The 25,410-nt window shown below is 35.9% G+C and overlaps 2 long non-coding RNA genes across 2 annotated transcripts in view; both read right to left on the bottom strand.

The window, feature by feature from the left end:
• LOC116962801 overlaps window positions 1-25,410 on the bottom strand; it is a 167,912-nt gene that overhangs the window by 133,199 nt on the left and 9,303 nt on the right. The gene's annotated exons all lie outside the window — the stretch shown is intronic.
• Window positions 3,618-17,393, bottom strand: LOC122153786. The gene is made up of 3 exons (XR_006165674.1): window positions 17,372-17,393; window positions 11,721-11,726; window positions 3,618-3,629 (listed from the first exon to the last, which is right to left on the bottom strand). It is a non-coding gene; the product is annotated as an uncharacterized LOC122153786 (long non-coding RNA).

Consider the following 25,410-nt stretch of genomic DNA (forward strand, 5'->3'; position numbering starts at 1 on the left):
CTAGATTCTACTGTTCCATAGACCAAAAAAAGCCACCGATATGGAAAACTGTAGTACAAGGACTGTGAAGTGAACCACTAAGGACACTCTGAAGCCCCAATGAAGTCCTGAATTTCTAATAATGCTAGAGAATTTGAAAAGGAAGCTTCTTTGCAAACAAATTCCAGTATTCGAAGAAGCCTTCTAACTTTGCAGACAACTCCAATCGCTATTTAAGACTTTTCCCACACTTCTCCTGCAATGGAGCCATATTTTTTCTGCAGACCCTCCAGTGGCTTTTGCTGCTATAAAAATGGCTTTGTATCACGGGAAATACAATAAATCGTACTATTCACCTACAAGTCCACAGAAAACAGCAATGAGAAAAATACTGCTAACTTGAGGAAATAAAACCAGAAGTAACCAGGGAATGACTAATATGAGCTAATATGAGAAGTCTAGAAACACATATTCAAGACTTCATCAAGCAGGAAACTCTATGCTGAACTGAAGAGGTAGGCTTGTAACACAAAAGAAAGAAGAAAGCCCAGTTCACAGATACTGTAGTTGTGTAACAGAAAGATTAGTAATCTGCATTCTAGTAACTCATATATTTGGATTATCGTTGTTCAACTATACCTATGTGATTAGAACCACCGTAAGCAATGTAGCTCTGAGGCAATCACAACTTCTGAGTTAGAAAAGCAATCCAGAGAATTCACTAAACCCAAGAAAAAAAATTAAAATCAGAGTAAATCACTGTGGGTTTTTCTGAGATATAATTGTAGACCTCCATCTATCAGACTTTAAATGGGAAAATATGTGCCTTCAGAAAAAAAAAAAAACAAAACATGTTGGAGGCATTTGAGAGAAGAAAGTTGAGAAGTTACCAACCAGAAGCACTTTTCCACCAGCACCAAAGGTAAATACTGGACATAACTGTAATGCCTCTTTAAAATATCTAAGGTAACTACATAATACCACCAAGTGAAAAGCAACAGCATGAAGAAATGAAGGTTACAAAGAAAGTACTTAAGAAGAATTTTAGCTAAAGACCAGAGTTGTCATCAGAGGTTAGTGGGAAACACAAGCATCTTGTACAGAGCTGTGGAAAGCTCTGGTTTACACATTGTGGATGGATGGATGAGCAAATCAACAAGTAAATCTGCTTAGGTATCTCAAAAAACCTCAGCACCACAATATGATGCACTAAGAAATAACATGGTGAGTAACAATCTAACAGAATAAAAAATTTAAAGTTTACTATAAACTCAAAATAACCTACCATTACTGAAACCATAATCTTTATAAAGGAGAGCTCTGTGAGTCATAGAAAATGTCAGCCATTATTAAATATCTTGAAATTAGTCACGATTGTTCCTTCCTGAGGGTTAACCAAATTATTTTCAGGTTCTTTTTGTATCTTCGTCTCATTGGGGAAAGAGGAAAGTGATTTAGAGACAAATTCTAAGTCAGTTTTCCTTTCATTTTGGCAGTTTGAATTTAATAGGAAGATTATGCAAGTTTCACTGCCTTTTCCTTCCATCTCATGTCAGTCAGAGTAGAAGAGTTTGCATTATTCAAGGTCAATTAAGCCATGAAAATGCATTCTAAATGATTTTACAGTAATAATAATAACTCTCTCCTCAGAATAATGTGCTGAATTTGTCAAAAAAAAAAAAAAATTAACTTAAGATAAAACTGCCATAGGTGTTTTGGAATTTTATTCTCTGCTCAAAATAACCAAATAGTTGCATGAACATAATAACCTTGAACTGGCAGTGATATAGGTTTTAGGTACAGATTCCTGAGGAACTTGATCCATACCTGTATCGTTTGAGCTACAGTAATATAAATCATAAAAAATCTCTCACAGTCTGGTGCGTGCATTTCAGAAAAACTGTGTGCTTGTTTAGTTATCAAATTACAGCAGTTTTTTAGCTTGAAATTAGGTTTTCAAAAACATGCTCTGACAACATTCTGAATGTAAATTATGGAAAAAACAAGATACATAATTTATTCATGTTTTTAAACTCTTAGACCTATGTATTTTGATAAACATTGCTAATCACAAACTACACTTGAAAAGCCCGATCATCAATGCAGATGGCTTTGCCAGTATAAATGTACCATTACATATCGTTACATCATGAGAAAACATTCTTGGTCAATGGCATTTTTTAAAACAAATAAAACTACACTTCCCATATACGTTACCCCAAGCCTCTCTCAGGTATAGCGGCAAAAGACCAGTTCTGCAGCAAACATCTGTTTAAACAGTGTGACCCAGCACAAAAAGGGGCATGTCAGTGGTACCGTGAAGTCAAACTTGAGTATAAACCCAGTCATGTTGTGTTCATATTTACTAAGCACAGTTAATTACATAGCAATTACACTTGCAGCTACACTGACACAGAGTCTCACCCAGAGGATCACAACTAACTGCTAAAAAAGGCAAGGAAACCACATTAATCTGCTTCTTTGCTGTATCTGACAATATGAACACATCCAGTGCCTTTCAAAACAAAAAGGGTTGTAGATTTAGGCTTAAAACCACTGAAGATGGTTTGAATAAATGTTTGACCTTCCCTTGACATGGACAAGTTACAGCACAGAGGAACTGCCCATCTCAGACCAGCTAACTATGTTCTTCTGCCTATTCCATTCCAGTGCAAACCAGGAATAAATAAGCAACACAGAATTGACTGAAGAGAAGGGATCACACAGAAACATACCCTTCTCGTTCAGGAGGGATACAGCTTCCCGATGAGATCACAGCCCCACTGTGTGACCAAGTGCCTCCACCCTGTACCAGCATAAAACAGCATTTGAGAAGGAGCTGCGGATACAGTCAGGGTCATGTTTCAGGTGGGAGGCAGCAAGTGCCTACTTCATTCCACCCATGCCTACCAGAGGCTGCCAGGTGATAGCAATGCAATGTGAATCACTCCTGAAAGATACAAGTATCTGCATTTTGATGTTTTTCAATAGTTTACGAATGTGCCCATTTCTCTTCACCCAACACATTACATTGTAGAACTGTATCCTGAAAAAACTATCTAAGCTAGAATTGCATTCAGATTAATTTTTCAATAAAATATGACACTGAAAGCTATTTCTTAGGGAACAAGGGTTAGGAATTTGGAGGTCAGGGGTGGGGTTTGTTTTTTTGGGTTTTTTTTTTTTTTTTTAGTAAAGTGCATTGCACTTTTCTTTGAACACTATAGTAGAAAGATAAAATGAAAGCCATTCATTTCATATTGCTGAGATTTAGATGGAATCTTCCACGCTGATTAGATATTTAACACAAAACACTTGGGAATTATACCACTTCTCACCACTCATTGTATTTAGCCCATGTCCCCTTTAATAGAGAGCTACCAATATTTACCACATATTTATGTTAAAATCACAGATCCAAGGATTCATTCACAATTCCCTCTTTTATGCAATTATGATGTTTGTGAAAAACGCAGATGCCTCATTGAATGTGCACATTTAAAATGATGTGATTGTATTCACATCTGTACAATATTTAAAGCCATATAATACACATAAATAGAGTCCTCAAGCTACTATGAAATGCCTAACACCTGGCAGATGAGATAGCGGCTCATAGTAGTTTAAATACTGTATTCTAATTCACTTTTCTGAGGCAGTCAGGCTATGTAATTACTAAGTCATAAAGTTGAAAATATGACTGCATAAAACATTCCCTTTCAGATATATCTGACAGAACGCACAGGTAATGTTTAAACACTTGTACTTGATGCCCTATGGCTTAACATACGCTTCTTTCATCTTCTTGATTACCCTTTTCTGTTTCTTTTTCATGCCCTTTCACATTCTGATGCCATTTACCTGGCCAATTACCTAGCATCCCCTCATTCTTTTTGATTACTCTTCCATTCCCCATTATGTTTTTCCTCACTTCATTTTGTTCTGACAATTTCATGCTGTACTTTCCACATTCACTTGAGTATGCTCAATGGAAAATGAGTGCTTTTATTTGGTATTACCACCCAAGTCTAAATTGTGGTTGAATCTAATGAGTGAAGCCGGCCCTCCCTGTCATTTGGAGTGGCTGTGTCAGATGGTCTCAAGCTGTGATCGCAGGAAGTAGATAAGGAGGAAGTTTTGTGCATCTGCTCCAGACTAAAGTAGGAGGAATAGAAAGGACAGCTTGCTCTTGCATGTTTTCCAGTCGCAACTGCACTTCTGTATAGCTCTTCCTCCTACTTATGGTTTTTCATATAACTAAACAAAACATAAGATGCAAATATCACTAACTTGTCATAAGGGCTGCAAGGAGGAAGGGAATCTGAAAAAAGATGTGGTCTGCAACTTGATATATGGAATCTTTAATGGGTGTTTATGTTATAAGACAAGTAAACATGCATAATGTTTTAAACAAGGTTTCAAATATGATTCTAATTTAGCTCATTAAAGGTGAATGAGTAACTAAATTAATATTTTATACCAGGAAATGTATAAAATATTCATCACATTATGGTGTTTCTACATTATTGTGTGCCACATACAATACAATCCGAGCGCTGGTGGGTATGCTACATTCTCGGACCCCTACATAGCTACTATTCATTCCTCACTAGTGCTGTAGGACAGATACTGTGGAGTCCACACTTAGAAGCTTGCCACTGAATGATTTCTTTTCCTAATGGAAAAGCTTTAATGAAACTGTGGCTGTTGGAAAAATGCCAGGTTTTCAAAAATGAAACATTTCAATCAAAGTAAGTCAGTTTTGACACAACATCCACCAAGAAAGAAGGCAAACCATATTAATAATTTAAGAGCTTGATGCGGGATGTCAGCACAGGTACTTGACTATCACACATTGGTGTGTCTGAGGTGTTTTTTTTTTTTTTAATGATAGTCTCATCTTATTTCTCTTCTATATTCCTCTTCTCTGCCTTTGAAAACCAACTTCTATGCACACACACACACACACTTATTAAGCCTTTTTTCTCAGTTGTTAAGAAAGATGGGGAGAGAACTTGAAAAGTTGAAAAGTTTCACAGTATAGAAAACTGTTTTCCATGTAGCTTCTCTCACTGCCATAGTTCAGAGGCTCTATTATTGCTTAGGGTTGAGGCCAGTCTTGTCAACAGAGAACAAACATTGTAATTCCTAAAATACAGAAACTGCACAGCACTGTAATATTTGTCCATTATTTGGAAAATCTTCCATAATTCTTTCAGAAATCCATACCACTTAGTATGTTCTTCCAGTGGTTATCCACTGGGTACTGGCTTAACAAGAATACTGTATAGTGTAATTCTATATGCATAAAATTGTTCCATTGTTCCTGCAGGTAAAAAAGGTTGCTTCTGAGCATGAGGTACTGATAGCACGTAGGGTACTGGAACAGTGCTGCTGGCAGCAGTCTTTCAAACAAAAGATTCTACCTCTAGTGTCCTCTTGTTTGGGTCAGGGATAATATCTGCTATGTATTATTCTTTCTTTGCATATGTTTTACAATAAACAGTTGCTAGATGTCTGTCAGTTCAGGTATTCATAAGAAATATATTTATGTATGTGTTAAGTAGTAACTGTTCTGTTGTTTTCTCTTACTATTTTAAGTAGCATATTCTAATAAAGTGGTTTGTAAAAGCTTTATACTAAAAGATCCGTGTTATTCCGTAATGTGGATTATCACCCATTAAAATAATGAAATCAATCACTGAAACTACAGTGGAGTTTGTGTCTGTATTTGTATGTGTGCATGATAGCTATAAAAGAAAGCATTCATTTATAAAAACGGGCCATTTGGGTGATTAAGCAGATGTGCTCTTTGCCCTGTATCAGGACAAATTTCTGAAATGAACAGTCATCTGCTGCTGCAGATGGAGAGCTCTGAGGGAGGATTAGTGCTTTCCCATTGCTCACTGTAAACAACCTCAGCCTCAGAGAAGCACAGAACGATCTCCAGTGACTGTGATCATACAAGCAACTTAGTATAAAATTAATGTCTCTGAGCACATAGTAGCTGGCCTGTTATGGTATGTGAGTGCACAGAGTAACTATCTAAATGAATCTGACACATACATGCAATAGAAACTTTCCCTTATTGTATTTAGTAAGCAGCAACAAATGCAGTTTATGGTCTTAAAATACTTACTTGTAATTTATTTTCCCACGTGTAAGAAGAGGAAGAAAACCCCATACAATTAGTCCAATGTGCATTGTGATACTGATAAATAATTTAGTTCTTTAAATTACGGCTACTGATCCAGGGAAATAAACCTTATAATCACCAAGGTAGGAGGAGATGCAGTACAACTAAGAAAGAATGAGCGATCTGCCAGTTTACTCTCTGATCACCAAGGCACAGTGGATGCTGGTTTGTATTACAGAAAACCACAGAGCCACAAGTGGTAAGATGCCAATTACAGTAAGTTTGTCCCAAACCAGAAAGTAACTTCCTAACTTCATATAAGAAATATAATGATGCTATCATTTGAAGAATGAAGATGGTATGTAAAGATTGAGCTGCCAAAAACAACCAAATAAAACCAACCCTCATTATACCACTTTTGGGGATGAATTTGTAGTGCATTTGACTAATGAAAACAGTATTGCATACTTCACAGTAAAAGCCAGGGATTAAAGAAGACTACATTTAATCCTCAAGGAGTTTGGAATGTTCTTATTATAAATTGTAGTACTGGCTTCATTCCTCTCACTGTGGATGCTCCGCAACCAGCTGGGTTGAAAATTGCAAACACTCAAAATTACTGTTGGAGACCCTTTGCTAGAATACACATACAGAAGTATATGGCTAATGGTTATCTGGAAGCCCTAGGGAATATGTTAACATTTCTGTAGCTGACAAAAACTGTAGAGCAACAACAGCAAAAATCAAAATAATTGCTGAAGATTTTATCAAACTAACTTGCCAAATTTATTGCAAGCTGGTAATTAGTACACAATGAGAGGAGGGTACAATATACATTATATCTTTACATTAAGAAAATAATTAAGCCAACGAAGCAAATATTACAAGAGAACAAAAGAAAAAAATAAAAAATGCAAACTTTTATCTATTATTTAAATTCAATACTTAAAAACCCTTTTGCTTGAGCAAGCTTTCCTTGCTTACCATTTTTTTCCCTGAAAACGTACATTTCTTCAAAAGAATAAAATAAACACCAATAAATGATAACTAGTGTAAATATTATTTAAGTAGATTTGAAGAGCCTTCTAAAAGCACTAATAGAAAAGAATGCTATCCATTGCAATTAATGCCCATTCAGCAGCGACTGATTTATGACTACTAATGCTGCACATTAAAGAAACTACAGCAGGTAGACCTAACAAAGTAGACGTTTACAGTGATAGAGTAATTTAAAGCTAATTACTTGAGAGAAGATTCAGAACTACATGTGTGAATACAGGCAAAATTCTTCAAAAGCCTGTACAGTGCAGCTGAATGCCACAAAACTGTCAGCTAGGAAAATACACTTAGGAAGAAGTTCCAGCATTTTGAACCTACTTGTTTTATAAACCAGCCATTGTTCTGTTTATGAAAGGCATATCTAAATAGATTGCTCTCTTTTTGCAGGAAAAAAAAAAAACAAACCTCCTAAAAGACTGATGAAAAGAACCAGAAAATGCATTTTTCCTCTAGAAAGAGTAGGGAGAAAATGGAATACAAATACTACTTCCCTAGAATCCTTTGACCAGTATGAGGCTGATAGCACTTAAGAGCCCATTTGGGTGCCAAAGCTGAAGCCAAAGGGGAAAGGTGCTACCAGAAACTACAGACATAGAAACTCTCAAGTATCCAATATGCCTGAAGGCTGACATGAGTCTTACTGCTAAACATATTCATATCTTTTTTTCTGCCAACACAAGGAGAGGTGGTGGGGGACCTCCTGGAGTAAGACTTTGTGAAGTGTAGCATTATCTGAGATCACATGCAAGACTAGTGAGAAAATGCTGGAAGTAATCATTGAGTGATTTTACTTGTGGTTTGAATCACTTTTAATCAAAGACTTCATAGCAGGAGAATTCTTTGAACACAATCAGAAATATACACGGATATGTTCTGTTTTAAATGCTTTTTGTATTTAAAAATAGGCTTTCTTCAATACTGTATTGGTACGCTACCTTGCAATATGTGTTAATACAACCTCTGTTTACTTTGAAATCAGTGATAAAAATCCTGGTGCTTCCAGTCAAAAGATTAATTAAGCAACTATTACATGCTCTGAAAATCCTGTAACAACAACAGGTACTGTAACAAAAGCCGCAGGGCCTCACTTTTATGTAATATTGGGGACACAGCACCTCTACAGGTACACATCTGTACTCTCCTCCCTTCCCTGTCCTTGGATTTGTATTCTGATCTGTGTATGCAGGTAATTTACTTTTTTATCTAATTCTTCTCTTAATTTTGGTGCAGCATTTATGTAGGCCTTTTATAAATTCAGAAGCGAGCAAACTAGGAAGAAACAAAGCTTCATTATGGAGTAGATTCATGCAATAAAATCTGGTTTGTAAGATATCTGTTCTTACCAGCAGACTAATGTCTAGATGTCTCTGTCATGTTTGAGATCCATACTGCACTATGTATTTCCACAAATAGACCTGGTTGCCTAGGCTGGGACTAGAGACATCCTCCAGACTATAAGGAAGGCATTACTTTTTCTAGAACAGAAAGGAAACATGTACCTAAATTGGCTAATTAGCACTCGGTTGGGGAAAAAAGTTAGTAAGTAATGCTTGACAAGTCAATAGCTTTTGATAGTTTCTGTGCAAACTAAAGTGAAACTTCCACATATTCAAATGAGCTCTCTTAATTTTTTATTTTTTGTTGATGATCATCGAGTTTCATCCTCTGATAATTCCAGTCACTTCAAGTGGAATTTACACAAGGGTTAAATCTGACCTCATGTGTCCTATGGCCTGCAGTGAGAATGACCCACCTTTTCTGGCATTTGCTGTATTGTATAGAGAAGCATGACTTTCTTCTCTTTTGGGAGGCTTTTGAACTTGTATAAAGTAGATATTCCCAAGTGATTACTTCCTTTCTCAATTGATGCAACAAAAGATCATCCCATAAAAAAAGAGTCCCACAGTGATTTTTCTTTTGAACACACTGGCAATGCTGAAAACATAAATGTACATGTGCAAAACCTCTCATCTCTTGCCCCTTTCTGATACCTATTAGCTCCACAGGAAAGTAAAGGAAAAGGAGCGTATTAAAGCTTTCTGCATCATCAGGGTGAATCACTCTTTTCACTTCTATTATTGCAAGGATGCCACTGATAACCGAAGAAAGGGAAGAAGATACCTGTAGCTCTTCAAATTGTTACATTTTAATGTGAAGTCTATAAGGAAGGCTAAAAGTGAAAAAAAAATCCACTTACTAGTGAGTGCAATTTGCTACATCTTCCTGCCTTTCTATACCCTGCCAGACAGGAAAGCAAACGTCTTTCAGGCTTCTTCTCCTTCCTTTTCCCATCTGGGAATCTCTTTGGGTTTTTTTGATGATGATGAGTTCTGTAAATTCATGCCTAGAAACAAACAGAATATCTGATAAAAAATGAGCTTGAGTGGGTAGAGCTTTCTTTACTGACAACTGTATCTAAGTGTCACCTATGTCGACTCTCACATGAGTAGGGAAGTGTATGCAGGCCATATGAGCGTCTCCATTTCTACGCATGCTGTTCACTGGAAAACTTTAGATTACATCTGACGTTTTCCAAAAGTTATCCACTCACTACAGTAAAGTAACTGTAAAGAAACCGTATTTAATTTAAAGAACTTAATAGGCCTTTATTATTCAGTAAATTAAACACATTAGTAGGCCGTCAGTCTGGCTTCAGATTAGGTTAGAGCCATCTCCTGCCTTCAGGTCCACACTACTAATGCTACTTGTGCATTTTAGGTATTCATGTAACTGTAAAATTCACAAGTAATCCCTGAGGCTGTGACTGCCTTCAAAGAGCTGACACTTACAGAATCAGGATTCCTCTACATTATTCTTACTCCTCAAACCCTAGTTTGAATTTCTTTCTACTCAGTGGCCTGTTACGAGAAGAAGCAAGGAGGATGATCCAATCTGTAGCCACATAGGAGGTGCAGTTAGGACACCTTCAAAGCTAAGGGATGCAGTGGGTCCCTTCTCCCTCACACTGGGGAAGTTCTATAGCCCGGCTTTCTGCTTCTTCGGCAAGGTTTCTAATCAACAGGCTGTTTTATAAGAGCTGGGAAAACCTCTTCCCTTGCTGCGTTTCAGGTCGAACTCAGTGCTATTTGTCAGCATTCATTTTGGCTTGAGGATCACAAGGCCTAATGGATTTGCTCCTTCTGCAGATTTAAAGAGGTTTTAACTTTAGAAATTACAGTTTAAGTGCCTATTTCTTACATGACCTTAAGCATCTATCAGCTAGAGCTATAAATATTTGGAGCATGTGCAGCAGTATAGATTTACCAACTATACACAGACAATTTCAGACCAGAACACCTTAGATTGCAGTAGGCTGAACTGAACTTAGACATCTCAATATCACCTAATTCTTCATTATTTATCACAGTGGCCATCAGAAGAAATACTCTTACATCAGAATCTATTCTATAAGTTCACTTTCCACAGTAACAGAAAAATAAATTAGACTATTTCTTTCTAAAAATGTAAGCATCTCCGTGTTTGAAAATTGGCGATGGGTAAACATTTCTTTTAATTTCTCAAACACAATTTTACCCATAATTTATCCATAATTTTATGGATTAATTAATTTGGAAAAATAGTAACATATGTATCATTGATATAATCCATCAGCTTGTTTTCCACCTTGGCAGAAAAAGAGATTTCTTTTAACCATCTGAACTGCAAAATTTAAAGCAGTATCCAGCAGATATCCTTCAGATTAATTAAATTATCCAGGTTTTAAAGGAAGCTGCAGATTTCTGATTCAAGATTACAATGTCAACAGGAAATAAATTAAAAAAAAAAAAAAAAAAAAAAAAAAAAAGGCATTTGTAGCGCTAAGAAATACATGGATCAATTCCAAGAATTCTGGACATTTTAACCATACCCTAATAGGCATGGTAAAATGAAGCAGGATGAAACTATTCTTCAGATACAAAAATCAAATAATCAGAACTGTTATCAACTCCACTTTCCTTATCAGTACATGAAAAGCTAAATGCCAGCATTCTTCTAATAATCAGCTACATACCTGCATTTGAGATGTCAGCTTAGTATTGGTAATTTTAACAACTGTCATCCACTGTCTAAACTGCCTGTAGTGAAGAAGGTGACTGCGAAGTTTATGTTAAGCAGCTGCTATGCCATCTGGCATCTTTGACTTCCACAACCCTTTTCAATCTGGCTTTCAGCCTAGGTGAGGTACAAAGACTACACTGGCTTAATTGGTCTATGATCTCCTCTTGGCAAACTGCAGAGGTCAAGTTTCCATGCTGATTATTGTAGCTTTGTCAGCAACCTTTGTTAACATGAACCATTAAGTTTTGTCGACTCATCTGCAGACACTGGCAAAGATGGCCAAAAATCAGTGTAGTGACTCTGGTCCCTCCTCTCAGGGAGGTCTCAGAGGGTGATGTTGGACAATTGCTCATCTGCCCAGAGGGCTCCCGTGAGCAGGTTTTTCATCATTCCATTCTATTGACTTTCTTGTTCAATGTTTATGTGAAGCTTCTCAGGGACAGAACAAGGCTATTTGGGGCTGTCATTTCATCAAAATGTGTGCAACATTTATCTTTGTTCATTGTGCTTTTTCCATCTGATGCAGATGGTCAAGTAGACCTATCTCTCAGCGCTTGACTACTTTGGAGATTGGGGCAGGCAGACTGGTTTAAATTCTACTTGCACTACTTATTTATTTTTAGGAAAGCTCTTAGTGAGTGTGGAAAAGCTGAAGGTGGGGCTGGCTTGGAATCTGGTAAGTCACAGCTGTAGGTTTAAAGTTCAAAAAAATTATTCAGCTCAGTTATATAGAAAGGCAGCTCTCAAAAGGGCAAGAGCTGCTAATTATACTGTTTGAAATGAGGAGAAATTAAAACAATTTCTTAGATGACAAGGTATACTTCAATCCTGAAGAGGTACATTTATTTATTTATCCTATTACTAGACTTTTCATAGAACTCAAAATACATGTACTATATTAGGGTCAAAGTAGTAGTATGTGTTGGCTTTTTTAGTTAATACACACCTATCTTGAGTTTGCAAACCAGGAGTTTCATACTTGAAGCTGCTTATGAGCTATTAATTGAAGCATTACAGTGCTAGAAAAGCAAAATGGCCAGTGATAATTTGCTAATAAAAAAAGATACCAAGTGATTATGGAAAGTTCAGGTAATTACCCCGTTTACGTTTTCAATAGTTCATTGCTGAAACAAAAAATACACCTGGTTGTTCACTGACCACTCTGCTCAAATAAAGCTATTACTGTTACCAATCCCTTAGACTTCCATCACAGATCTTGGAAATACCTTTGTATCACCTCATAAAGTGCATGCGGGAAAGCAGCAATATGAGTCATATCATGTTTGTCAGTTACGGCTATCCAATGAAATTTGCCATTTCTCTTGTACAAGTGCTCTATACATACCACCTTAGGAGCAAAGCAGTGTTTAAACTTAACAGTCTTAACATGTGCAGATTGAAATTGGGGCACCCAGAAGCAGAGCTTTACATAAATATAATCTACAGTGCAAAAATTATTTTTAAAATAATAAGCAAGCACACTGCAGATCATTAGATAGCATGCCCTGGAACTACTACCACTATAAAAAGAATACTTTTAGTAAAAATAGATTTTTAGACTGTGCACAAGGCCCAACATTTGCCTGCTCGGTGTTTTACCTACATACCAGATCACATGCATTAATTTATACATTATTCTATTTGACCCAATGCTCTCATTTCTCCCCCAAAGCCCTTTCTACCCTGGTTCTCTTTGCAGAAGGCCTCAGTTATCAGGTTATGAAGTGCTGAGGGATCCTGGAGTTAAGGTCAGAGACCTCATGATTACATGGGAGGAGGTAAAAACACAACAAAGGGTTTCTGGGCCCTCACAACTGCAGGACAGAGTGGAAACTGCCCAACATCTCCTCCTCTCTAACTGTCCATCTCCTTCTCTGTGAGCTCCTGCTGCTAGATTTTATTTTTTTTTTTTTTAAATCTAATTCAGGTATTATTTATTTGTTTGTTTGCTTATCTATTTATTTATTTATTTTAATTCAAGTATTATGAGATCCTTTGCTAGCAACAACTTAAAACCAAAAAAAATCTTACTTCCTCCTGTGAGATGTGGAGAATGGAAGTCAAGAAAATACTTTCAGGACTCAAATCTTCTACCTGCTCAGACAAAAGAGACAGAAGAGTGTCCTTCCCTGCTCTCCCCTAACAGTTTTATATGAGGAAAACTGAAAGTGAAAGAGTATGAAGCTTCTAACACGAAAGCTTGCAGTCTGTAAGAATTTTTGGTGCACCTTGAACAATACTGGCATTCAGATAAAGATGGCCAGAGGAATACCATTAGGCTACTCCTGTTTCTTGGGAAATTACACATGAACATCATCTGAGCAACATCCTATCCTTCAAAGTCCCTAAGCCACTTGAATATCAACATACAGATTTCATACGTTTGACTTCTTAACAGTGGAGGCATTCAAGATTGGAAGCATGACTGCAGCATGAAGTAAGATTCAAGCACATACATTAGTTCAGTCTACTGGACTTGTCAAAAGCTGCTGTATAAAACAAAATCACGATTCTTCCTCTACTCAAGATTTTCCTATTTGTTTGTGGCCATGTTTGATAGCAGTACTTTAAATCCAACAGTAATCTATTTCTCCTGTTGCAAGTAAAGCAAGATTATGCTCAAAATTTAAAATACATTCAATTTTTCTGCAAAAATTACACAAGTGGGTATCTTGTATACGTAAGATATGTCTCAGAGATTATATCCATGTGTTGCACACAATATAAAGGTATTTCTAGACTTAACGTGTAATTACAATTACCAGTAATTTAACAGGTAAGTTATTAAAACAATATAAAAATTTGGGCAAATCAAAGCAGTACATGAATATGAAAAACCTGTTAAGGTTAATGTAAAAGATTTCTAAACATGTAGAAACAGACATGAGAGGCACCAGCTTGCTCCTATTACTGATTCGATGCATTAATCATGAAGACATGATAAAAGCCTTTTAGTGACCAAGATGCCAGCTTGGAGAAAAGTGTTTCTAGATTTGCTTTTTCCTCCTGGTGTCAGTACAGGGCTGAGTTAACGTTGAGTGTCTCAAGTCTGTTTCTGTAATTTAAATCTGTTTCAAGACTTCTTTCTAAAACTCATTGCAAATGCAGAAAAAAATACTGTATCCTTGCCTCTAAATTATTGATAAATACTGTTGCCTAAGTCTGCATTTCTGAAAGGTCTTTTCTATACTTATCTGCTGAGGAACAACAAATACATGTTCCTCTCTCCCCCCACCCCAAATTCCATATATTCCAAATTATTTTTATTTATACTAGTATGTCTTCACATATAGAAAGAATAATTTACTCACTTGAAAGCTCATTAATTAACTCAATACATGTGTTTATCGCTCCTTTAGAGAATTCCGTTGCCCTATGTATGCACAGAAATCTTCAGTTTTCTATAGTACTTTTGACTGAAAAAATCTTCACTTACATTTTCTCCTCATTAGTTCTATTAGATATTTTACATTAGTTAATATAGAAGCATAATGTGTATCAACTGTAATTTTGAAAGCAGATAAGGGCTTGGATGGACATTCAGTTCAACATGGTCACAATGAAAAAAATTATACTCCCACTTTCTTATTTGCGAGCATGCAGTTTTAAACATTTACAGTTACCTTAAGCAACTTCAAAGCCCTTAGAAAGAAATCAAAGCAGGTTTCCAAGTCACTGACTACATAACAAATACGAGAAATACAGCAAATTATAGTGATGGCTTGAATAATATTAATTTTCTTAGTTTTTAGTTAGACATGTACTGCATAAATTAATTACTTCAGAGTTCTAATTAAAGACCATTAAGAATTAAAATACCATTATTTTTCTCTAAGAAAAGTTTAAGTCTTCATCCTACCACTAGTATTCAAACTTTTATCAGTCTCTACTCAGAGAGGTGAATATGAGTGTGGAAATTCAGTTTTCATCAGAATAGATGGTCAACTGTTCCACTGCTGCAAACCTGATTTTCAGAAGTTTCACCTGCAACACAGTTACATATTGAATTCATACAAGATCTATATTTCACATAGATTTCAATACCTAGGCAACACAAAGTTAACTCAATTACAGTAATTATTATAGAAGTTGATGTCATTTTTTAAAAAGTACTGACATTCACTGCTAAATACAAAGGAAGTTCCATCTTTCTCTGAAGAAAGATGTAAGACTGCACATTAGCCTCCTACTTGTCCACAGAAGCTCCTGTTATCTATATGATAAAACTAATGGACTTGTACCTAAACAGAATGCAAGAAAGTGTGTTTCAAGGAAAACCCGGGTGGAAAGGAGTCCTTGAACTATTATTTGTGATTTATTGTATTACATTAAACAATTTGTTTATATATGTATATACTGATAGTATTTAATTCTTAATTGATTATACAGTTAAAAATAGTTGTTTATATTTTAACTAAGACTTAATTTTTTGTAACTGTAGTTTTAACTTTGGGTTTAGTTACCATTTTCTCATAGAAATCTGCCTCCCTCTAAGGGAAGTTTTCAACAGGGGCTGCATCCTAGAAAGTCACCCTTTTCTCAGATAGTACCCACTGCTGGTTTAGCAGATATTTAACTTCTGTTTATTTTACCTGAGTTACAGAGAACTCAGGCAAAGTGTAGAAGCGCTAAAAATAAAATTTTGGCCTGATGATCCTATTTGCTATAGCATAGGTAAATGGAATATGCAGTAAGGTAGCAGTACTGAGTATCAAAAAATGAAGAAAAGTTTATTATTTTCTATACATGGCGTGTTTTGTGTTTTTTCTGCCTCAAACACTTAAATGTATAAACAACAACAACAAAAGCATCATAATTTATTTTCACTTATTTTTAAAGATATTTCTGTTGGGCTTGTTGGTTTTTTTCTTTCTTCTGATTAGTGCATGAAGGTTAAGCATTGCTGGTCAATGAATTAATATGTCAAAGATTCTATGTATTAGGGACTTATGTTAATGAAATGTGTTCTGATCTTAAAAATTGCTATTGACTGAATGGCCTATACATATCAGTATTATACTCCATCATTTACATAAAAATCATATTGGCAATTATATAATGTTTCATTTTTATGGTAAAGATTTATAAGTATGTACCTTCAACACATTAGCATTTTACATGATCAAAGAACAGCAAGAGTTTCAACTTTTAAACCCAAGTGTGTTAGCAATAACATTCTTTTTATCACTTAAGGAACTGATATTTGAAAGTGGTTTTAAAATTAAATTATTTCAGTAAACATAGTGTCATATCACTCAAGACATCAGTCAGAACCACAGCCCTAGTATCACCCCAAAATGACTGGTTACCAACAATCACATCATGTCTCAAAAGACAGCCAGTAATGGAGTGCTTGTCTTAACCCCGTTTATAGGCTGTACTATGTGTGACTGGCAATGTCCATCTTTGTATATTATATATACACAACCATCAGAAATACACAGAAAGGTCTTACTCTCATATTGCACATAATCCAGGCCAATTAAAAACATTTTGTGTCATACTGCCTTCACAACCTATTTTTGGCTTGCCTAGTTGTTAACCTACTTGGATAGGTGACAACTGCATCTACCAATGCCCAATGGATATTAATGCTTTTTACTGCTAAATTGCAAAGAACAGTTGAAACTGATTTCTCATAATATTACAGACTAAGTCATTCCTAAAAGAGATGAAGTAAATCCCCCTAAATGAAAAATATGCAAGGTATATATTAAAAAGTGTGAATCCTCCAAACTGCAACTTCTTTCCATGTGGGAGACGAGACATCGCAAGATTGAAAATAAATCAGATCATGAGCCTAGAAAACATCTGTCAACTTGTCAGCTGTATGCATAGAAAGTGAGAAGAAAAAACAGAGCTAATCTAAATATTTAGTAAACACAGTTTTGTTTCTCATTGTCCTCTATCTGTACCTGTATAAAGTTTTTCTACTGTGTTTATTCTATGATCTTGTGAAGGGGAAAAAAAAAAAAAAAAAAAAAAAAAAAGAGAGACTTTTAGTTACCTTATGTTAATCAAGATTGAGTTAAAGCAAATAGCTAGCTTCACAGTCTGATCCTGAACTCAGTGACACATGAAACCAAATTCAGAACTGACTTTCACAGAAACCAGAACCTTTACATACTAAGTATATACAAAGAGCAATAGAAAATACTGATAGTGTAGCTCCCCGTTTGGCTGTAAGGGCCAGTTCGGGAAGTGAAACAAGCTCCAGTGACCAGAAATGCCACATTGCAACACCAGGGAGTCCCTGATTCCTGATCCTGAAGGAGCAGTGTATTTATACACATATAAAAATCCATGTGAGGATCTGAACTTTGGAATGATAAAGAAAAGCAATGCTCTAAGACATACAGTTGCGACAAAACATCACTACTTGATCTTCATAAAAATCATTCCTACATTCTTTGGATCTTCTTTAAGAAAACCTCTGAACAGCTCAGTGACTTAGATGTTTGACAAGACAGGTGTTTTGTTTGCCTCTTCAAATACTCTCAAGATCTAGAAGCTCTTCTAGATCCGCTGTCTTCATACCTTTTGATATTAATAAAACATACAAGTTGCTCAGTACAAGCAAAAAATTATAGCATCTAATGGGTACATCTGCCTTTCATATAAAGAATAAAAAACCCAGATAGAACATTAAAGGCAAAATGGATATAATGATGAACTGTAGAGTCTTTTAAAAGATGGTAGCCTAGATATCTCTAATATTTTGATGCCAAAACCCAGTTGCCTGGGAACAGTCATCCCAAGTAATCTCAGAATTTCATTTTATGAGTGCTATCATATTATTCAAACATAAGCACAAAAACAACTGGATCCCATAATTCCACAAGAAACACAGCTGGTCAGTACACTAATATGGTTTGAAAAGATTTAAGATTTCCTTTACTGTATGCTGCCTTACAAACAATACCTTAAAATATTTCTAAGTTTCAGAAGTCCCCTTCCGAAAACTGACTTTTTCCTGATCTACCATAATATTAATACTGCTCTTAATCCACTTTAATATATTGTTCACCAACATGGTGCGTTTCCACTTACAAAAATTAACCTTTTCCTCAAGAGGAATTACTATTATAAAGGATGCGAGAGCTCATATAAAATATCTAAATTGGCAACTTGGCTTAAATTTTGCTTCTCTAGTAAAGTATTATTTTAAAGCCCTGATCTTATGTAACCAGAAATTAAGATAAAAGAAGAGCTAAGAAGAAAACCCCTTATGACTACTTTCTTTTTTTTAACATAGGCTTTTTTTATTCCTGAAACTGTTCTTTCTAACCTACACTACTCATAGATCAAATTTGGAATAGCTGTACTTAAGATCTGAATTTCCAGATTATAAATTTATAAATCTCTTTAAGAGATTTGGATCCTTTGTTTCATTCAAGATTTTAAGTAAGGAGTAGGGGAGTTAATGAAATTTTCAGAGGTAACCTGAATGTGTTTGTCCAGTAATATCTCTGATGACCGGTTCACTATAGCTCTACTGTAAGAAAATATTTCTTTCTCAGACTTGACAGATGTGGCATAAAAATGGATTATACAGTGTATTGGAAAGGACACTGAGCTATTTTGCCTATATTGGAATAAACCTTCACTTGTCACCAGTAATATTTTCTCTTCTAAGCACAGCCAACACCTAGCAGGCATTAAAGTCAAGTCCCAATCCTCATACCAATAAGATACTCAGCGTGGAGGGGCAGGAGGAGGAGCAATCCCTCTAGCTTCCACGTTAGCTAAGAAATAAAAAAGCCAATGAACAAGCAACTTCTTTACTGAATTGGACATAATGACAGAATAGCCAGGCAATCCACTGCAGAAGTGCAATGTAACATACATACTCCATGGTGTATATTTTCATATTTATGTGTAATACTTACATGAGGAACACGCATATCAGAAGTAAAAGAATATTTCCCTCTACGTTACTGCTTTTCACACAGTTGTCACCTCCTGGGACACAAATAGCAGTTAAAAAGGTGAGAGAAACTGCCTTTAAAGCAATATTTGGGTCTGTACTGAGTTTATCAGTAGCAGGAGCTAAAGCATATAGAAAGTAAAAGTGCAAATATCTGATAAGGTACACGGTTTATGCAGGCAGTAAGTAACTGTGGTTTTTTCTTTTCTTCTTTCCAGGTATCTCAGTACCATTGAGAAAAACAAACAAACAAACAAAAAAAACCCAAAACAAACAAAACCCAAACAAACAAAAAAAAAAGCCACAGAAACAGTTTGTATCTTTAAAGCAGTCAAAAGACTTTAATTAGCTCTGAATTAGAGAAGAGGAAATAGTAAATAAATCAAGATAGTGCTGTGAAAAGTGTTTAGCAGACATGTGAAGCACATCTAGTGTCATTGGCTCTGTTATTGTCTATTGTACAAAATCATGAGTTAGATACTCAGGACCAAGATAATCTAAAATGGAAATATCCAGGGAGCTCTTAAGTATTTCACAGGCCTGCTGTATCCTATGACACAGATTTCTTCAGCAGATACAATTTCTGGAACATAATATGGTATGAAGCTATTATTTTAGATACAATTTTACACCTAACAGGGTACTCCAGATCCCACTGAAACAGATCAACAGGTCATTCAAGTGTAAATTACTGTAAACAGATGACAACAGTACAATCACCCAAAAATATTCTTCGAATTTCCTGACAACAGAGTTTTTAAGACTGGTTGGGCATTAAACAAGCTGCTCTTGTATAAAGGTATAAAACCCTACAGTTCAGGAAAACCTAGGAATTACAAGTGGCAATTATTTTGGCAGAAGAAGGACAGAAAGCCTGGAGGTGCAAGTGGTAAAAAATAGCTATTATTCTCATGGAAAAATAATTAAAGTTAACCAACATATAGAAGACTTAAGCAGGTAAAATATTATAAAAATAGCATGCCCTTTATCACTATTTTCCAGTAGCTATGTAAATTTAATCCATAACACCCCAGTAAAAATATTTTTTTAAATGCACAACTTGCCAAAACAAATTAAAATTTCATTAGTACTTTGGGGTTTTGCCAGAGAAATGCTAACTGAACAGTTTTTTATTTGTGGCATGTGCATGAGATATTTAGGCCAACAAGCTATAGAATGACAGGGCAATAAACAGTTTTTTAGCTAGTCATTTGTGTTTTATATATTAGTTAAAACAGACATGGATAGAGAAATATTATTTTTGAGGAAGGGAAAAACACTTCCCCATGTTTTATCTACTCAATGCACAGGTACCCTCCTCCTGCACATCTCTTCTACACTATACCTCTCCATCTTAACTGCTTAACTGCACTGGTAAGACCTCCCCAAAACACACCTTTTTAAGTGCCCTCTCAAGCTCTCTTTAAAACGTCAGAACTTTCTTATTCTCTTTCATTTCCTTCACATAACTTTTAATCTTTATAGTATTATGAGGAATTCTGTCCTATGATATAATAGGATAACTGTGTTTTTATGCTTCAACCTCTTGCCTCTCCTGTTGCTTCACTTGGTTATGACTGGGACAAGCCCCACAGAAAGGGGAGGCAGATAAGACACCCTTTTTTGGTTTTGAATATACTGCTTTAGCCCTTGTGATTTAAGCAACTAATCAAACATTTTTGTTTTCAGCTCACACAAATGACATCAGATTTTGAATGTGAATCGCCTGATTCTCAAGCACGACCAATATACTACCAGGAAAACCAGGTATTTACCTGCTACACTTCTGCATATGCTCTATCACACATCTTCACATGGCTTCAGGCCTCAGCTTTGACTTAGACTTTTAGCTGTAGACTTGCGTAATTTTTTCCTTTATCATCTTCCAACTGGTAGACTGAAATGATGCTACTTTTCTGGATTTTCTGCCACCACTTTTAAAATAGAGCTGCAGTGTTGATGCTTGTTACAATTTTAAAGCATTTCCCAAAACTTTTCTGGAATTGCATTCTGTGCTTATTTTCCTTAGTAAGCTATGATTTATTGGCCAATTTTAACCCAGTTTGAGAGAACGATAAGGATCTTAAAAAGACAAAGTTTCTACAAGCTTGGTGAAAAATCAGGAGGAGTCTGAAAAACCAATAGAGGGGAAATACCTACATTAAATGTTTACAACATCAAAAGGCAAGCGTCACATTAATAGTTAGCTGTGTCTTCTGAGTGGCCAAAGTGAATGCATGTACTTGTTAACCAGGCAAAACATGTACTCTTAATTAAACGACACAAGGACAAGGTGAGACTACCGGCTTAAAAGGGACAGCTGGGCAACTGGAAGCATTACAGAATTATAAACTTCAGAGGGAATAAAAGAAGAGGTGGAATTACTGCAGTACAGAGATCAAGGAAAACAGGCTTTCGTTTTCACACTTCATGAAAAAACATGTTTCTTATCGCTTGATGCAATGGCTCATGTTGACTGACATACTAGACCTACTAGTATTAAGTGGCAACTTCTGCAAACCTCTGCACTTTAAAGCTCCAGACCAGTAATTTAGGAGAGTAACTTGCACCAACAGCATGCTAAGGCTGCAAGAGCTTATAATATAAAGATCATTTCACATACCTTCTGGGCTTCTGAGGTGTGACCTAAGCTATTCTATGTATTCTTTGATAATTGTGCAGTGAAATCAAAAATCTCAGGCCCCCAGATGAGGACTTAGATTTTCTACCTGCTGAAATTTAAATACGGACCAAATATAAACAAGTTAAAACTAGAATGGAAGGAGGGGGAAAAAAAAGTCTGAATAAGTTTATCACTTTTTACTGGCATGTAATACTATTGTTCTTTGCATTTTGGAGTACTTCCCACCTGAGATAACCAAATTAAATTTAATAAAGCAGATTTCTCTACTGTCCCACAATACAGATAAAAAATGCAAAGGAAGAGTTTTATGTCATTTTGCCAAAAGCACTATAGAAAAAATATGTATTCTTATATTAGAAGAGAATTCCCAGTTATGGGAAATGGTATTCTGTTGGCAAGATCTCCAAGGGTAAACATTATTTTCACTCATAGAAGGTCTCAGATTTTGCTTTAACTAATGAAGTGGTAAAAAGATTAGTATTTAAGATTGAGAGGCCTAGCTAGGAAGTTATCTTTAGTAAAAGAACTTTCCTTTTGACTAAAAGCTGAGGGTCTGGGATTGCTTGTAGCTCCTCACTTCTGAGCCAAGACAGTACTGGCTGTGCTGCTCCCACAGGCTCCACCAAGAGCCCCCTCTCCATATTGTCTGGGTATCTTCTGTTTGATTCCATCTTGTGGCAGTTAACAAGCTACCTAAGGAGTCCATCCGTCCCAGGGATGGATACTTGGCTTTGTTAACATCAAAACAACTGGCTTTTTTCATCATCTTTCTTTTTTTCCCCAAAAAACAGTAGATAGGTGGGGTGTCTGCACTCTTGGCAGGGAACAGGGGAGCACAGGGGGAGCGTTCTCTCCCTATGGTCATAGTCAATAAACATTCTGTTGGACCTGTCTTAAATTGTACAAGTGTTTGGAGTCTTGGTTCTCTGACACTAACAAGAATCACAGAAGTACTAGGGCTCAGATTTTACTAGAATACTTTCCCCATTCTGGCATCAAAGCAGTAACAGAAGTAAAAAATAATACTTGATATGCTCCACTTATGTTTGCCTATTTATAATGTAGGAGCACTCTAGGAACACACCATTGTGCACTTATTTCCCCTTCTTTCTTATAAGAATGTTACAGTCTAATCACAGTAATTCATAACTTTTTCTCCCTAATAGGCCTATTAGAACTTTTCTGTCAAGACAGAAATTAGAATGCTTTTGACACAATGTTTTCAGCAGAACAGCTCAAGCTGTTTCTTCTCACCTTTGGAGGCTTTTAAACTGCTTGATAAGCTATTTCAAAGTTTTCCTTGTTATTTACATTAGTTTGACCAGTTCAGAATATCAGACCCTCCTTCCTCTGCTTCTGTAATTGTGCCAGATAACCTCCATTCATGTGGAGTCCTATGGACCCTACGATCATTTTCAAATACTAAGAATTCAGAGAGTTCTTCAGATAACTCCACAGATAGCCTACTACAAATTTCATCACATTATCCCAATTTAGTAGTTCCTTTAAATATTCTAGACTTATTATTTTCATTGCCCTAATAGTTAATATAGAATGCTTTGTGATCACGCTGGCAACCACGTGATCACCAATAACGGAAAAATTAGAACACAAAGGCATTAAACCTTTCAGCCTCATTTATTTCACCCAGTACTCCCCTCTTCACTTTGTTAGGCACTGAAGCTATACTTTCCTCCGGCTTTCCTCGTTTTCAAATGACATTTCAAAGTACTTCTAGAATCTTTAATATTCCTTAATTTGCCCAAACATTCTTATATTACTATTTTATACCCATTCCTAACAATATATTCTGCCATGTTCTTGCACAATTCTGTTTTGATTTTCAGGTCACTGAAAGGCCCTGGTAAATACTTTTGGTATCTTGCTATCCTTTTCAACACCAAACAGACCATTACTGTGCCTTTTGAATGTTCCCTTTTCAAAGCTGCCATCTGTCTACCCTGTGTTCTTTTACTCCCAGTGAGATGTCTTCCTCAGGGAATTCTTCATATACCAACTAACAGCTACTAACTTCAACTAATAATACTAACTTTATAGATTTCTTTTAATCCAAATGTCTACTGTTTTAAAGATTTTCTTTCTCTAGATATGCTATCTTGGTTTTCACAGTCACTTTCATCCTAACCACTAACCTGTTCAATTGCAACTAGTTCCTCTGAAGGAAATCTAAAATATCTTCATCTTCAGTGTTATTCCCAAAAGCAGAACCACCCACGTTCTTCACGGGCATATTACTTAACTCTGTGATACTGAAGTCCTTGTTTTGTATTCAGAGAACTTGCAACAGCAATGAAGTTTACCCATCACCAAGACACAGCATTGAACACATTGCAAAATTCTTCACATACCTTTATCAACACCTGTTGGCTGACCAAGCCCCTTTTTAAAAAAAAAAAAAAAAACAGAGCTGTTCAAATCAAAATCCAAGATGTGGTATGAAAACAAAGACCAAAAGTACTTCTAGTAACAAAGATGATTATTTCTTACAATACAAGGTGAGAAAAGAACGCAGAAATTACAGCACTGACATAAAACAGGACCTGCACTTTTCTTAGTACAGTCTGTCCCTAGGCAGTCCCTTAGCAATGTGGAACTGTAACAGGGTCTGGGTGAACAAAACAAAGGTGATAATGAAGTGATTAAGCACAATCTTTCTCTTCAGCCCATGATCTGCTTTATGTTTTCTGTGAGACTAACACATTACCTCCTATGATATTTAGGATCTCACTACAGCTTCCTGTAGTGTTGACACAGGAGCACTCGGGTAGCTCCGTATGCAGAAAGTGAAGCAATATTAATTGTAAACCACAACTGGGACATAAGTGCAGAGCAAACTGTCTGTACCTGATGCAAACCAAGAAACAGCGAATAACTTCTTTTGTCCTTTCTTTATAATCCCCTTCAGGTAGTTAAAATAAGACCCTCATTTTCAATGTTTTCCCCACCAACAGTGGAAAAAAACAGACACTGTTTTCAACAAAAGCAGGACACTGACACTCAAATTATGAATTTACTACTTTGATGACCCCATTTTCAAGTTTTCTTCAGGTAATCCACTCCTGAGAGAATGTTCTGGGACTGATCATGTAATTTACACCCAGGCAAAGTGTAAATGATAAAATGCACGCACTGTTTCACACAAGGAGATAATTACAATCTATCACTGTTTTGCATCCACTGTGAATAGGTGTAAATAACTGAAGAAGATATGAGGTTATGGGAAAATACAGTGAATAACATTTTTTCCACATGAGTCCTTAGTCCTTTTGGTATTGATAGGTTAAACAGACTACATATCATCATGTCAAAAAAAAAAAAAAAAAGTCATATTTAACATCAAGATCTAGTGTAAAAATGCTAAAAGATTTTTTAATTATAGTTATCATCACCTTTCTATATTTACCTATAGGGATATTATTTATTTCATTAATAATGTTATAAGAAGAATGAAGATAGTAACACTTCTCAATCAAACCCTGGTGTTCTTACTTTTTTCAGATTTTCTACCTGTCGACGCATCCATTCTGTATCACAAAAAGAAGTAAGATTCTCCTGTCCATTTCTTTATCAAGGCGAAAAAAGTTG

This window comes from Tyto alba, unplaced genomic scaffold (assembly GCF_018691265.1).
Source record: "Tyto alba isolate M040663 unplaced genomic scaffold, T.alba_DEE_v4.0 Super-Scaffold_23, whole genome shotgun sequence".
Taxonomy (NCBI): domain Eukaryota; kingdom Metazoa; phylum Chordata; class Aves; order Strigiformes; family Tytonidae; genus Tyto; species Tyto alba.